Source organism: Myodes glareolus, chromosome 5 (assembly GCF_982192425.1).
Source record: "Myodes glareolus chromosome 5, mMyoGla1.1, whole genome shotgun sequence".
Taxonomy (NCBI): Eukaryota; Metazoa; Chordata; class Mammalia; order Rodentia; family Cricetidae; genus Myodes; species Myodes glareolus.
In genome coordinates this window covers 23776938-23789956 of record NC_142030.1, presented here as the reverse complement: position 1 = coordinate 23789956, position 13019 = coordinate 23776938, and the positions used below count along the sequence as shown (strand labels likewise).

General features: G+C 49.5%; 5 non-coding genes across 5 annotated transcripts; 2 read left to right on the top strand and 3 right to left on the bottom strand.

Moving 5' to 3' along the window:
- Nucleotides 1–5406: 5406 nt before the first annotated feature.
- Trnae-cuc (transfer RNA glutamic acid (anticodon CUC)) lies at nt 5407–5478 on the bottom strand. Its single transcript has one exon. It is a non-coding gene; the product is annotated as a tRNA-Glu (tRNA).
- A 400-nt stretch (nt 5479–5878) lies between these two features.
- Nucleotides 5879–5950, bottom strand: Trnag-ucc (transfer RNA glycine (anticodon UCC)). Its single transcript has one exon. It is a non-coding gene; the product is annotated as a tRNA-Gly (tRNA).
- A 1100-nt stretch (nt 5951–7050) lies between these two features.
- Trnad-guc (transfer RNA aspartic acid (anticodon GUC)) lies at nt 7051–7122 on the bottom strand. The gene has a single exon. It is a non-coding gene; the product is annotated as a tRNA-Asp (tRNA).
- Nucleotides 7123–7557: 435 nt separating this feature from the next.
- On the top strand, nt 7558–7640 carry Trnal-cag (transfer RNA leucine (anticodon CAG)). Its single transcript has one exon. It is a non-coding gene; the product is annotated as a tRNA-Leu (tRNA).
- A 775-nt stretch (nt 7641–8415) lies between these two features.
- Trnag-gcc (transfer RNA glycine (anticodon GCC)) lies at nt 8416–8486 on the top strand. Its single transcript has one exon. It is a non-coding gene; the product is annotated as a tRNA-Gly (tRNA).
- Nucleotides 8487–13019: the final 4533 nt, after the last annotated feature.

Below are 13019 nucleotides of genomic sequence, written 5' to 3'. Positions count from 1 at the left end.
TTTTCCTGCAGTGACATTTGAAGTTTCCAGGAAGAAGATGGGGCCCCATAACAACAATTCCACCTGGTTGATATGACATCATGATACTGATAGCGCTACTACAAGACCTGTTTTGAGTACCAGCTATACAAGACGATTCCAACGTGGTTAGCTGAAATGATGCACATCTTGTACAACATTCTGGCCAGTCCTCCACAAAATACTCAGAGACTATTTGCAATTTTAAAAGACATTGATCTTGAAATTTAACCATCATTTTGCTTTCACAGGATCCCCCAGAAAGAACGTCGCTCCCATGACAGCTGGAAGTAATTCTAGAGAACGACGTCCCCTCTCCCAGTAAAGTTTGTCCTTGGGTTTAGGGACATCATTTAGGGGTTGGTTATAATTAGTATAGGGTTGAGGGTTGGGGGAGGAATTTTATAAGTGCAGGAATCTTAAAAAAAAAAGAGGGATAATTGGATTATGGGATAATAGCTTTGTACTTGTGAGTTATTGTTTTTAGACAAATATATTGGTATTGATTCTTATATATTGATACAAAGTTAAATTATGTTGACTATTTTATGCATGCATGCTTCTACCTCTGTTTAAAACATTTTTATGTATTGACATATATATATATTGTATTGATATATGTATATTTTACCATATTGCATTGTACACTTCTACCTCTGATTAAGACACTTACATATTGTTTTTGTATTGATATATATTTACCATATTGCAATGTATACTTGCATATTGTTTATATTTGGAGGTCATATTGTCCCCATTAATTGCACAGTCGTTTACTATTTCAGTCTTTAAGTTAGATAGATATCGAGAATAATATAGATCAATAGTCATCTAAGTTTGTCATTTATAATTAGACTAATCAGGTTCTTTAGATACATAGAGATTATATTCAGTATAGATAGATAATCTTCAACCTCTTCAAAGAGCTGTAGAAAATGGCCTTTAATCTAACTCAGAGTTCTGTGGTAGGGAGACACAATCGCTCCTGACAACACTGATCTATTCCCGAGAGAATGTTGAGCACCAAAGACACTCCACCTGGAGCCTTTCTTCTTGGCAGAACTGGCCTTTGGGTAAAGAAATGCCCATACCTCAACTACTGACAGAGTTCCAGAGTATCCGTAAATGGATAAAACAGGACTGTCATATCCTGCCAAGACAGGATAAGATAGTTTTGAAAAGTTCCTTGCCTTTGAAAATGGTATGTCAGTTACGTCAGGCCTTAGCCAAAGTTGGTTGCTTCAACGCTGCAAACGTGATTTTGTGTGTTTGCCCAGGTAGTCAGTTGTCTCTGTGATTTGTTACATGTTCTGGAAGTTTGATTGCACTTGCTAATTACTTAGGTAACATTATTTCCCTTCTCAGATCTTTGATGAGATTGAAGATTATATAAACGTAGTTACTTTCCTTTCATGACGTGGCCAAGTTATTTCTTATACAAGACTTAAGCTAGTTAGAATAGGATATTTGTATTTATTGTATATAATTGTGTAGGTTTGTACTTACTGTATATAATTTCATAGTAGGCTTAGAACTCTCTTACTTAAACAAAAGGGGGAGGTGTTGTGGGAGTAACTTCTGCTGCCTCAACCAATAGTTGCTGAAATACGAGCCCACAGTGCAGCGGGGAGCAACTTCCACTCTGTCAGCCAATAGCTGCTGAAATACCAGCCCACTGGGGTGTGGTATATTTCTCTTTTAAAAAGAGAAGCAGATCTTGGTTCCGGTGCTTGGACCCAGCTCCTGCTTCCGGCTCCTGCTCCTGGCTCCTGCTCCCGGCTCCTGCTCCAGCGACTAGGCTCCCTTCCTGATGGTTTATGGTGTATGTAAGTTTTACCCCCCAAAATAAATAACCCTTAAAACATAACTGGTGTGGGATTGATTCGCTGATACCTCTCTTCATGTGCCTTCCTACACCACTTGTGAATCAAGACAATACCCTACATGTTCGAATAAAGATCCATCATCTTTTGACAAGGAAGAAAAAATCTCAAATGGTAAAAAGAAAGAATATTTATCAAGTGGTGCTGGCATAACTGGATATCAACATGTAGAAGAATGAAAATGAACCTGTATCTATCACCACGCACAAAACACAAGTCCAAATGGATCAAAGACCTCAACATAAAGCCAGCCACACTGAACCTTATAGAAGAGAAAGTGGGAAGTACATTTGAACGCATTGACACAGGTAACCACTTCCTAAATAGAACCCCAGCAGCACAGACACTGAGAGAAACAATAAATGGGACCTTCTGAAACATAAAAGCTTCTGGAAAGCAAAGCACACAGTCAACGAGACAAAATGACAGCCTACAGATGGGAAAAGATATTCACCAATCCCATATCAGACAAAGGTCTGATCTCCAAAACATACAAAAGACTCAAGAAATTGGACACCAAAATAACACATAATCTAACAAAAAAAATGGAATAAAGACCTAAACAGAGAACTCTCAACAGAGGAATCTAAAAAGGCTAAAAGACACTTAAGGAAATGTTCAACATCCTTAGCCATCAGAGAAATAAATGCAAATCAAAACAACTCTGAGTTCCCATCTTACACCTGAAAGAATGGCTAAGATCAAAAACACCGATGATAACTTATGCTGGAGACGTTGTGAGGAAAAGGGAACACTTGTGCATTGCTGGTGGGAATGCAAGGTGGTACAACCCCTTTGGATGTCAGTGTGGTGATTTCTCAGAAAATAAGGAAACAACCTTCCTCAAGATCCAGTAATACCACTTTTGGGAATATGTCCAAAGAATGCTCAATCGTGCCACAAGGACATGTGCTCAACTATGTTCATAGCAGCTCTGTTTGTCATAGCCAGAACCTGGACACAACGTAAATCCCCCTCGACCGAAGAATGGGTAAGGAAAATGTGGTATATTTACACAATGGAGTACTACACAGCAGAAAAACAAACAAACAAACAAACAAACAAACAAAAACCACAACATCTTGAGTTTTGCAGGAAAATGCATGGAGCTAGAAAACGTTATTTTGAGTGAGGTAACCCAGACACAGAAAGACAATTATCACATGTACTCACTCATAGGCAGTTTTTAAAAATAAAGCAAAGAAAGCCAGCCTACAAAACACAATCCCAGAGACCTTAGACAATATGAGGACACTAAGAGAGACTTACATATATCTAATCTATATGGGAAGTAGAAAGTAGAAAAAGACAAGATCTCCTGAGTAAAATGGGAGGAGAGCAGAGAAAAATGTAGAGCTCACTGAATATCAATTTCAAAAGAGGAAAAAAAAAAAAAAAGACCAATCATCGTCTCATGGAGGCATCTCCTGAATTGAGAGTCTCTCTTTCCAGATGAGTGCAGGGTTTTGTCAAGTTCTCCAAAAACAAGCAGCACAATTCACCCTGTGCCAACGTGGCACACAAGCCAGTCATTTATTGAACCATAATCATTCCTTTCTTGTTCATCCCCAGAAGCTCATTTTAATCCCGAAGGCACGGGATCAGCTCTTTCTCAGCAATACCCCACTCCTGGTACTGATTTCAGTCTGAGTTAGGCTTGGGATTGTTTCCAGCAAACACCACGATCAAAAGCAGCTTGGGTGGAGAAGTGTTGATTTCTTAGGCTGCTAAGTCCTCACAGAGGGCAGACCAGATAGGAAAGCAGAGTCAGGAACTGATACTGTAGGTAGCTGTTGGTGGGGGAGTGCTCAGCCTTCTGCCCTAAACCTCAGGACCACCTGACCAAGGATGGCACGCCCCTGGTCACAACCACCCCGGCTCTGTCCCCACACCCCAACCACCATCCCTCCCCCCCCGTGTGCTGTCTGTCCCACAGCAATCATTCGATCGTTCATCACAGGCACATGCTAGAGAGACCTTTTCTCCAAGCAGAGTTCCTCTTCCCAGCCAGAAAGGCCGAGCTGAAGAGAAACCAGGGAGCACAGAGGCGAGCATGGAGCCTTGTCTTTCGCATGCGACGGCCCCATTCGGACACCTGCTAGCGTAGGCTTGCCTGGTGTCTTTTTCCCATGGCCGTCTCATGGGAGCCACACAACTGGCCCGGGAACTGGCTGGACAGACCCTTCCCAGATCCGGCTCGACTGGGGTGTCTCTGTATTGGGAAGGCTTCAGGGCAGGGCAGGGGTGACGACAGGTGTGAAAAAGGCTGGAGTATGGGGGCAGAGCCGGGGTTCATGCTCCCCCAGGGTGCGTGACACTATACCTCCCATCGAGGCGGAGCTGAACCCAGCGGTGAGCACTCCAGGATCAGTCTCCGTGCCCCGGACTTGCTGACAGGGTCACGACCGTGGGGACCCACCCGGCAACGGACCCAAAACGTAGGTGGGCCTCTAGAGGTACGCTCCTATTTCCCGACTCACACCCGCACCTGCACCTCTTGCCCGCGCACACAAGGAGCCGCAGAAACAGCGGCCTTAAAACAGCCGTGCTTGGCCTCAGCTCTCCCAAGGCGCTCTGAGGTCTTTCAAGGAAATTGAACCCGGGTTCGCGCATGGTCCGCACTGCGTCGCTGCGGAAGCTTAGTAACCACACTAGATGCTTTCGGCAGTCACCCTGTGTGTTATCAGCACGGAATCAACACTACCCCACAGAGCCCCCACCCACGGCCGGGCACGCGCTCTCCTCCCGATTCTGTAGCAACACTGTCACCGTAAACTATCCAAAAATCATGGAGTTTTGCAAGATACGCATACGTACATACATACGTATATACATGCCTAGGCTCATACACATACATACAGAGGACAGAAATACAGACAGACAGATAGACAGACATATTCACACACACACACACACACACACACACTGGGCTGGTAAGAATCACTGCATTTGTTTGAAGTCGTTGCTCAGTTGTGAAGAGCAGGGGAAAAGTCCCGGGGGCGTGTGATGCAGGTGTGGCATGTAGGACGAGCTAGACGGAGACCTAAGAGCAGGCGATAGAGTGAGGTGGAGACTCTGTTTGCTCCATGAGTTTGATGGAACGTGGTGTGTGTGTGTGTGTGTGTGTGTGTGTGTGTGTGTGTGTGTGTGTGTCGTCGGTGTGATAGTGGCGGTGTGTAGGCTGGGTGTGTCCGGCCGCAGCAGGGCTTAGCTGGACAGGCGCTGAGGAGTTGGTGTGTGCAGGAGAAGACGGTGGGCGTGAGTGGGAAGGTAGGAAAAGGGTGATGCGTGTGTGGGGAGGAAGCACCGGTGAAGCTGTAGGTTGTTGATTTGTGAGGGAGGGTGTATGAGCGGAGAAGAGCAGCAGGGTCTCACGGCGACGCTGTTGAGTAAAAGGTAAGAAAGGTGATATTGGGGTAGTCCTGCTTCCCTTGCAGGGCAGGACAGGCTTCAAGAAGGGGGCGAGATATCGGGAAGCAAAGGTGCAGAGAGAAAGAAAAGAAACTTCCCTGACCGGGAATCGAACCCGGGCCGCGGCGGTGAGAGCGCCGAATCCTAACCACTAGACCACCAGGGAGCAGCTGTCATATACCGATGGTGCCAGCTTCTCGCGGGCAGACAGAATGTCAGCCAGTCTGCCAAGCTGGTTTCCAGACGCTGACCCCAGTCGCCTGCCCGGCAATACGCAGCTGGCTTTCGGCGTCCATGCGATGGATCGGCACCTGCCTGCACCCCTTAGTACCTTGCTAGGTGCCCGGTGCCCGGAGCCCTAAGTGTCGTTTCTCCAGCAAGCCGGGCACCACTTTCCGGTAGACCCCTAGTTCTGTTCCTGGCCCTTCTCCTCCGACTCGTCACCCTCTCAAAAAGTCTAGAGCGCCTGCCATTATGTGGTCGATCGTCCCGTCGCGCAGTCTTGGGACAGGCGCTGGAGGACAGGGCCACTGTCGGCACTGAACCTTGGCAAAAAGCAGGCACTGTGCGTTGGCCGGGAATCGAACCCGGGTCAACTGCTTGGAAGGCAGCTATGCTCACCACTATACCACCAACGCCACACCGCTAGCATGGTTTCTCTCTCTCTCTCCCTCCCTCCCTCCCTCCCTCCCTCCCTCCCTCCCTCCCTCCCTCCCTCCCTCCCTCCCTCCCTCCCTCCCTCCCTCCCTCCCTCCCCCCTCTCTCTCCCCTCTCTCTCTCCCCCCCTCTCTCTTCCCCTTTCTCCTTCTCTCCCTTCCTCCCTCCCTCTCCCCCTCTTCCCCCTCTCCCCCCTCTCCCCCTCCTCCTCTCTCCCCCCCCTCCCCCGCCCCTGCCCCCTCCCCCTCCCTCCCTCTCTCTCTGTCTCTCTCTCTCTCTCTCTCTCTCTCTGTCTCTCTCTCGTCATCAGGCTTGGTTGCAGGTACCTTTCCCTACCTTTCCCTGCTGCTCCGACTTGCAGGCCCCACTAGAGTCTTGTGTGCTACCCTCTAGTAAGCACTTTTGTTTCGAGTTCTACAGCTGTTGGATCGGCGGCTGTGCTTTGTGCGATCTTTCAATTAAGTGTTCAATAATCATTGAATACACCACATTATGGGACTAGACTTGCCTGTGGCTCTGTGCTATACTAGTTCGATGTCGTGATCGCCTACCACTTCCTCCCCACGACGGCCCCAACCTCAAAGTCAAAGCCGAAGCCGACACCAACGAAGACAGCGACACCGACACCCACGCCAACCGCAACCGGTCCTGGGCCTCCGCCGCCGAGCACCCGTTGTTCCTTGCCGTTCCATGCCACCCACGCTTCTCGCACGCACACGCCTGCGCTCTCACGACGGCCACAGGAACCAGGGAACAGCCGGGACAACACCGAGAGGGCTCGTCACCATCCAGAGCCGCCTGGCACAGGGTGGCTCAGGTACCGAGGGTCGCACGCCGCTGGCTCTTACACCCGCCCCTCATCCTCGTAGGGGTGGGAGTCGCGTTCCCAGGCGTTAGAGACTTCGGCCAGGCGCCAGGCCAGGGACCCGACGGCAAGGAGTAGTAGTGGGCCGGCCTGGCAGTGGGCGCCCCGAGCCTGGCTCTTGGGCAGAGGACCACTGTCCTGGCACTGGTGAGAAGGGCAAAGCAAGGATGGCCAGCGGGCCCAGGGCCGCCCGTCTGGCTAAAAATGACAGTATGTCTCCCCGTCGGGGAATCGAACCCCGGTCTCCCGCGTGACAGGCGGGGATACTCACCACTATACTAACGAGGACGACCACAGCCTCACCAGTACCGAGACAGCCGGCCATCATCGACGCCCTTCGCAGACAGACCAGCCACTCTTCCTCCGAAGCTCCACCGATCTCCGCACCGATCCCCAAAGTCTCCCCGAAGCTGCCAGAACGCCCCTCCAATCAGGACGCGGACCCGCAGCCCTGTGCTACCACCGCGTCCCAGCCCCTGGTCCCGCCCTTGGCCGCGGGAGACGCTGGTCCCGTTCCTGGGCGGCCACGCGTGGGCTGTGGTGGTGCGGGGAGCCAGACCGGGTCCGGGTCCGGGTCCGGGACAGGAAGCGATTTTGGCGCCTAGCAGCATCTCCACGTCGACGCAGTGGACTCCGCTCCACGCCCGCACCTTGAGCACCCAGACGACACGCACGAGCCCGACAGCCCAGACATGCCGGGTCCGCCACGCGCCCACCCCTGCAGTCAGGATGGCCGAGCGGTCTAAGGCGCTGCGTTCAGGTCGCAGTCTCCCCTGGAGGCGTGGGTTCGAATCCCACTCCTGACAAGCTTGCCTTTTTTTACCGCCCGCTCCCACCCGACCAGACCCGTGCGTGCCTCCTTCCACCTCCGCTCCGACGCCGCCCACACTCCCCTCACGATCGCAACCTTGCTTCACACGCCTGGGCCTGGAGGATCGCCCTGCTCTCGACACCCTACAGTTACTGGAGGGCAGCGGCTGCGTCGCGTGCTGGATGCCTTGCTAAAGCCACCTCCGGGGAGGGGAGAGGCTCGAGTCCGTGCGGGGGCCGCACCCGAGCACCCCGCCAGCCCAGTGCCAATGGAGGACCTCGTCCACCCCGACCCGACACCCACACTTCTGGGCCCGGCCGTCGCGCTCACCACCTCTTTCCTGCTCGTTCCTGCTGCTCCAGCTCCTGTGGGAGACGCCCCCCGCGCACATCCTCTCTGGCTGTGCTCGTCCAGGCTGCTTCTGTGCGCAGGTGCCCGTCGCCCCGCACACCTGCCGACCCTTCGGGCGCGCACAGCCACCCGGGTGCCCGCCCATCCCCGGCCCGAAAGCTCGCTGGCTCGCTAGCTCCTCGGCCGGCACGCAGGAAGAGACACGGTTGACGTGGGACCCAGGCGTCCCGGAGAGGGGAGAGGCACGGCTCAGCCACGGAGCCTCAGTCTGGTCCCGGAACTCTCCTGTCCGTGGCCCTCGCCCTCGCCTGCTTGGTCCATGGGGCCCAGGTCCGGGATCTAGGTGTCAGGGGGAAAGAGGAGCTCGCTGATCCGGGAGAGCAGGCTGTGACAGCAGTCCGGGGACAGCTTAGACCATGGCATGGGTGGTTCAGTGGTAGAATTCTCGCCTGCCACGCGGGAGGCCCGGGTTCGATTCCCGGCCTATGCAGAGTCCAGTCCATTTTGGTCCTCATGCGTACACACGCGCACACACACACGCACACACTGTCCCAGTCCCCAATGCCCAGGGCGCACAGTACATCTCCTGCCCAGCGCCAACTGCCTACCAGTAACCCGCCATCCAGCTCCTTCACCTTTGTTATAACTCGACCCCGCGTCACTCACACCCCACACCTCTAGCCTCCCACTCCACAGTGCTGTCTCACGCACAGCCTGGCTCTCCCACAATGGACACTTACTTGGTGAACCTCTCTTGCCCGGGACCTCAGACCCTGTTCTGCCTCCTTTGCCAAGGGACAGTCCTGCAGGGGACCAGGTGCCTTCTTTCCCCTAATCCTTCGCCAACAGCAACTCTTGCAGAGCCCAGAGAGCTTCAGAGCTCCCGGGAGATGGCAGCTGGCAGGAGGCCTTTCTACCTGGTGTTGGTGACTTCGATGAGGTGAAGGTGACTTTGGCACTTCAGACCACTCCTCCCTCCCTGATGAGAGCTCGCTCTCTCGCTCTCTCTCTCTCTCTCTCTCTCTCTCTCTCTGTGTGTGTGTGTGTGTGTGTGTGTGTGTGTGTGTGTGTGTGTCTGACTGTGTCTCTGTCTCTCTCTCCTGTGGGTGTGTCTGGCTGTGTCTCTGTCTTTCTCTCTGTCTCCGTATCTATCTATCTATCTATCTATCTATCTATCTATCTATCTATCTATCTATCTATCTATCCTGTCTTTTGTCTCTCCTCCCCTCCTCTGTCTTTCTCTATCTCTCTCTGCCTATCTCTGTCTCTATCTCTCACACCCTTACACAATCAACCATATGCACCAGAAATACACACACACAAACACAAACACAGGGAAACTGACGTGCAGGCCAGAGAGGCACGAACATGCACAATTCAATCGAAGGTCCTTCTGTGCCAAGATGGCTCTTCGTCGTAGGTCCCGCCCTGACCCCTGGCCTTCTGAGAGCTTGGCTCGTTCAGGTTGCTCTTTGGCAAGTCCTCTGTCCAGGAAGCTTCACTATCAGGGCCCGATGAACCAGCAAGGCTCAAAGCCTGCTCCAGCGAGCTCAGGGTGTCCACAGACTCTGTGTTGCGCACCTTCTCCAGCCTCCCAAGCCTTGGTCTGTGTGTCCCTTCCTGCGATCGTAATCCTCTTTGTGCTCGACTGCGGTGGGTACCGGTACCACGAAGGAAAACGTTCACTCACCTGTCACCGGACTCAACCACCGCCCACCGGCAGAGAAAGGGCCTGTCTCATGACAGGAGACAGATGGCCCCCTGTCACCTGTCAGTCCTTGACCAGCCTGAACAAAGGCGAGTGGGAGTGGTCGTGACCACTGCAGCTTTTTTCTTTTTTCCAAACAGAATCCAGTAACAGAACCAAGTGGGGCTCTTCAGTTGACTCTTGTCGGCAGTCCCAGCTCAAACAAGGAAGCCGACCAAGAGCAAAAAAGTCCAGTGTTGGTGTTTGGAGGTGGGGTTATTACCCTGACCTCTGCTGTTGCCGCTGCTGCTGGTAGTTGTGGTGGTGGTGGTGATGTATTAATGAGTTGGGATGAGGTCATGGCATGGGTGGTTCGGTGGAAGAAATCTCGCCTGCCCATGCAGGAGGCCCTGTTTTGATTTTTGGCCCATGCAGAGTCCTCTCTCTTTTGGTTCTTAGACACACTTTAGCCCAGTCCAAGCCACACTGAGATCACAGCATCCCAATTCTCCTAAGGACTCCCTCCTCCCCACACAGAAGGTTCCTGACCCCAAGGTCTTCCAACCTCTTACATCACTGCCTGATGCAACCCTCATGCCACCCCTCCGGCCTCCCACTCTACAGTGTGGTCCACACACATCCTGCCTCCCTCAAAATGGAGACTTATTGAACCTTTCTTGCCCGGGATCTCAAAGGGTTCCCTCAACCGAACCTTCTTCTGTATCCTCTTGTAATGGACAGTCGGGGTTGAAAGGAGGGTGCCTTCTTTCTCTTAGAGCTTCCTCCATATTCTTTTGTTCTAGTCCTTTGAGCACTTTCCCCCTTCTTTCACATCTTTCTGATGTGAGCCACATAGATAGATAAAATGTGGTTTGGTATAAAACCTTGAACTTTTCAAGGTAGGATAGATTGTTCAATATTTTCTCCATGTTTGCCAAATATAAGTCGACTCTGCATTATGAATTTGTTACCTCATATCTTTGTGTCCCTTTTTATTGATCAATACTCTGTATAAGTTAACATTATTTATATCAGCTTGACAATACAGCTTAAGGAGGAGTCATCTTCTTGTCAATCCACAGATAAAAATGCCCGGTAGAACAAAATGTGTTCATGAGATAAACACACAGGGAGATAAACAGACAGGGGACTTTTCAGAAGCACATGTGAAGTTGCAGGCTTATATCAGTAAAAGATATTCCGGAGTCTATAGCCCCGTAGCCTTGCTTAACACTGTTTTTCCCATCCGACAGTTTCCTTTTGGTCGGCTGATACCTTGGATATTAATCGCCATCTGTTCTTCTCAGGACATGGCTTCCAACCTCAAGGGAATGTATAAAACTAAAGTACAAACAAGATGCGTTTAATTAACAATGATCATTAACTTTTAACTTAAGATTGAAGGTCTTGGCTGCTGGACAGATAGCTCAGCAGTTAAGAGCATTGGCTGTTTTTCCAGAGGTGCCGAGGGCAATTCCCAGAGCTCACGTGGCAGCTCACAACTGTCTGTAACTCCAGTTCCAGGGAATCTGACACCCTCACGTAGATACACATATAGTCAAATCACCAATACAATAAAATAAAAATAAATAAATAAATATTTTTAAAAGATTTAAGATCTTTAATATTTAGGACAGTTTGAGCTACGAGCTGAAAAAGCTCTTCTTAAGCAGTTTGATACACAGATGCATAAGCTTTTCCAAAAATAATTTTAGGTGAAAATTTTCAAAATAATCTAATTTATATTGATTACATTTTCAGTTTAACTGCTTCTGGTCTCCAAAGTGATTTAAGAAACATGCAATTATGTTTGCATTTTTTTAACCACTATATTATCAAAAAAAATCTTTTTAAAAATTTTGAGTTCAATTTATTTCTATTTTCCTTTTAAAATCCATTTCAAGTCTGTTTAAGTTGATATTTTATTTTAATAACTTTTAAAGATTTATTTATTTATGTAAATATGTATACCTGAATGCCAGAAGAGGGTATCAGATCCCATTATAGATGACTGTGAGTTACCATGTGATTGCTAGTAACTGAATTCAGAACCTCTGGAAGAGCAGCCAGTGTTCTTAACCTCTGAGTCTTCTCTCCACCTCCCTTAAATTGATATTTTAAAAATTCTCTTATGTTGTGAACACATAAATTTTAAAAAAAAATGAAGTTTCATAGTAAAGCACAAAATAAAATCTCTTATTTTGCTTATGTTGGTAACTCATTATTGGACGAATGCATAATTTAACCAGGCATCCATCTATTAATTATAACTTATTTTAAACAAAATTGTTTTTAGATACTTGTTTTAGACTTAACCTTGAAAACATATATAGGAGGCCAAATTTGTCTTTTCCTCCCGATCCTCCGGCCCAGATAGGGTTTCACAGTCCTGGACGTCCTGGAACTCACTCTGCAGACCAGGCTGGCCTCAAACTCACAGAGATCCGCCTGCCTCTGCCTCCCAAGGACTGGGAGTGGCACATGCCACCACCGCCCAACTTGCCTCTTTCCCCCATAAATTTGTCTTTTTAAATGAGTCATATTTGTATTTGTATGACTACAAACAGGATGGGTTTTGTTTGTTTGTTTGGTTGGTTGGTTTTTGTTGTTTTGTTTTGTTTGGGTTTTCAAGACAGGGTTTTTCTGTGTAGCTCTGGCTGTTCTGGAGCACGGTAGACCTTGTGTCTCCCTTGGTCTGTTCCTGGAAGAAATGCAGGCAGGAAATATTCACCATTCCTGACACCACAAAGGTGTCCCCTGACCTCCACAAGTGCACATAACATTCACCATTCACCCCTAATAATAATTATACTACTACCAACAACAGTAACAAGTAAGCCAGGCGTGGTGGTGCAGGCCTGTAATCTAAGTAGTCAGAGGGAGAGACAGAAGAATCAGGGGTTCAAGTCCCTCTTCCACTAACGGGCAAATTCAAGGTCAGCCCAGCCACATCTTATAGATGACTCAGTTTTGGTTTCCAGAACCCATATGGCAGCTCACAAGTGCTTAACTCCAGTCCAGGAGTATGGATTTCCTCTTCAGGCCTCTGTATTCAACGTGGAGCTCTTACATTCAGGCAAACACTCACCCACACATTTATAAAAATAAAAAGTATTAAAGTATAGTAAAAGGAGAGGGAGGGGGTGGTGACAAATGCAAGAGGGGAAGAAGAATGGAGCCTTGAGGCAGCCTCAGTCTGAGTTCTAGAAAACTGGAGACCAGGCCAGAGAATCTCAAGTGTGAAGTCAGTCGTTGCCACATAGTTTTAGGCCACTCTGGACAACTCTGTGAGATGCTATCTCAAAAAATTGAAAAGAGCAGGGGTTTGTAGCTAAC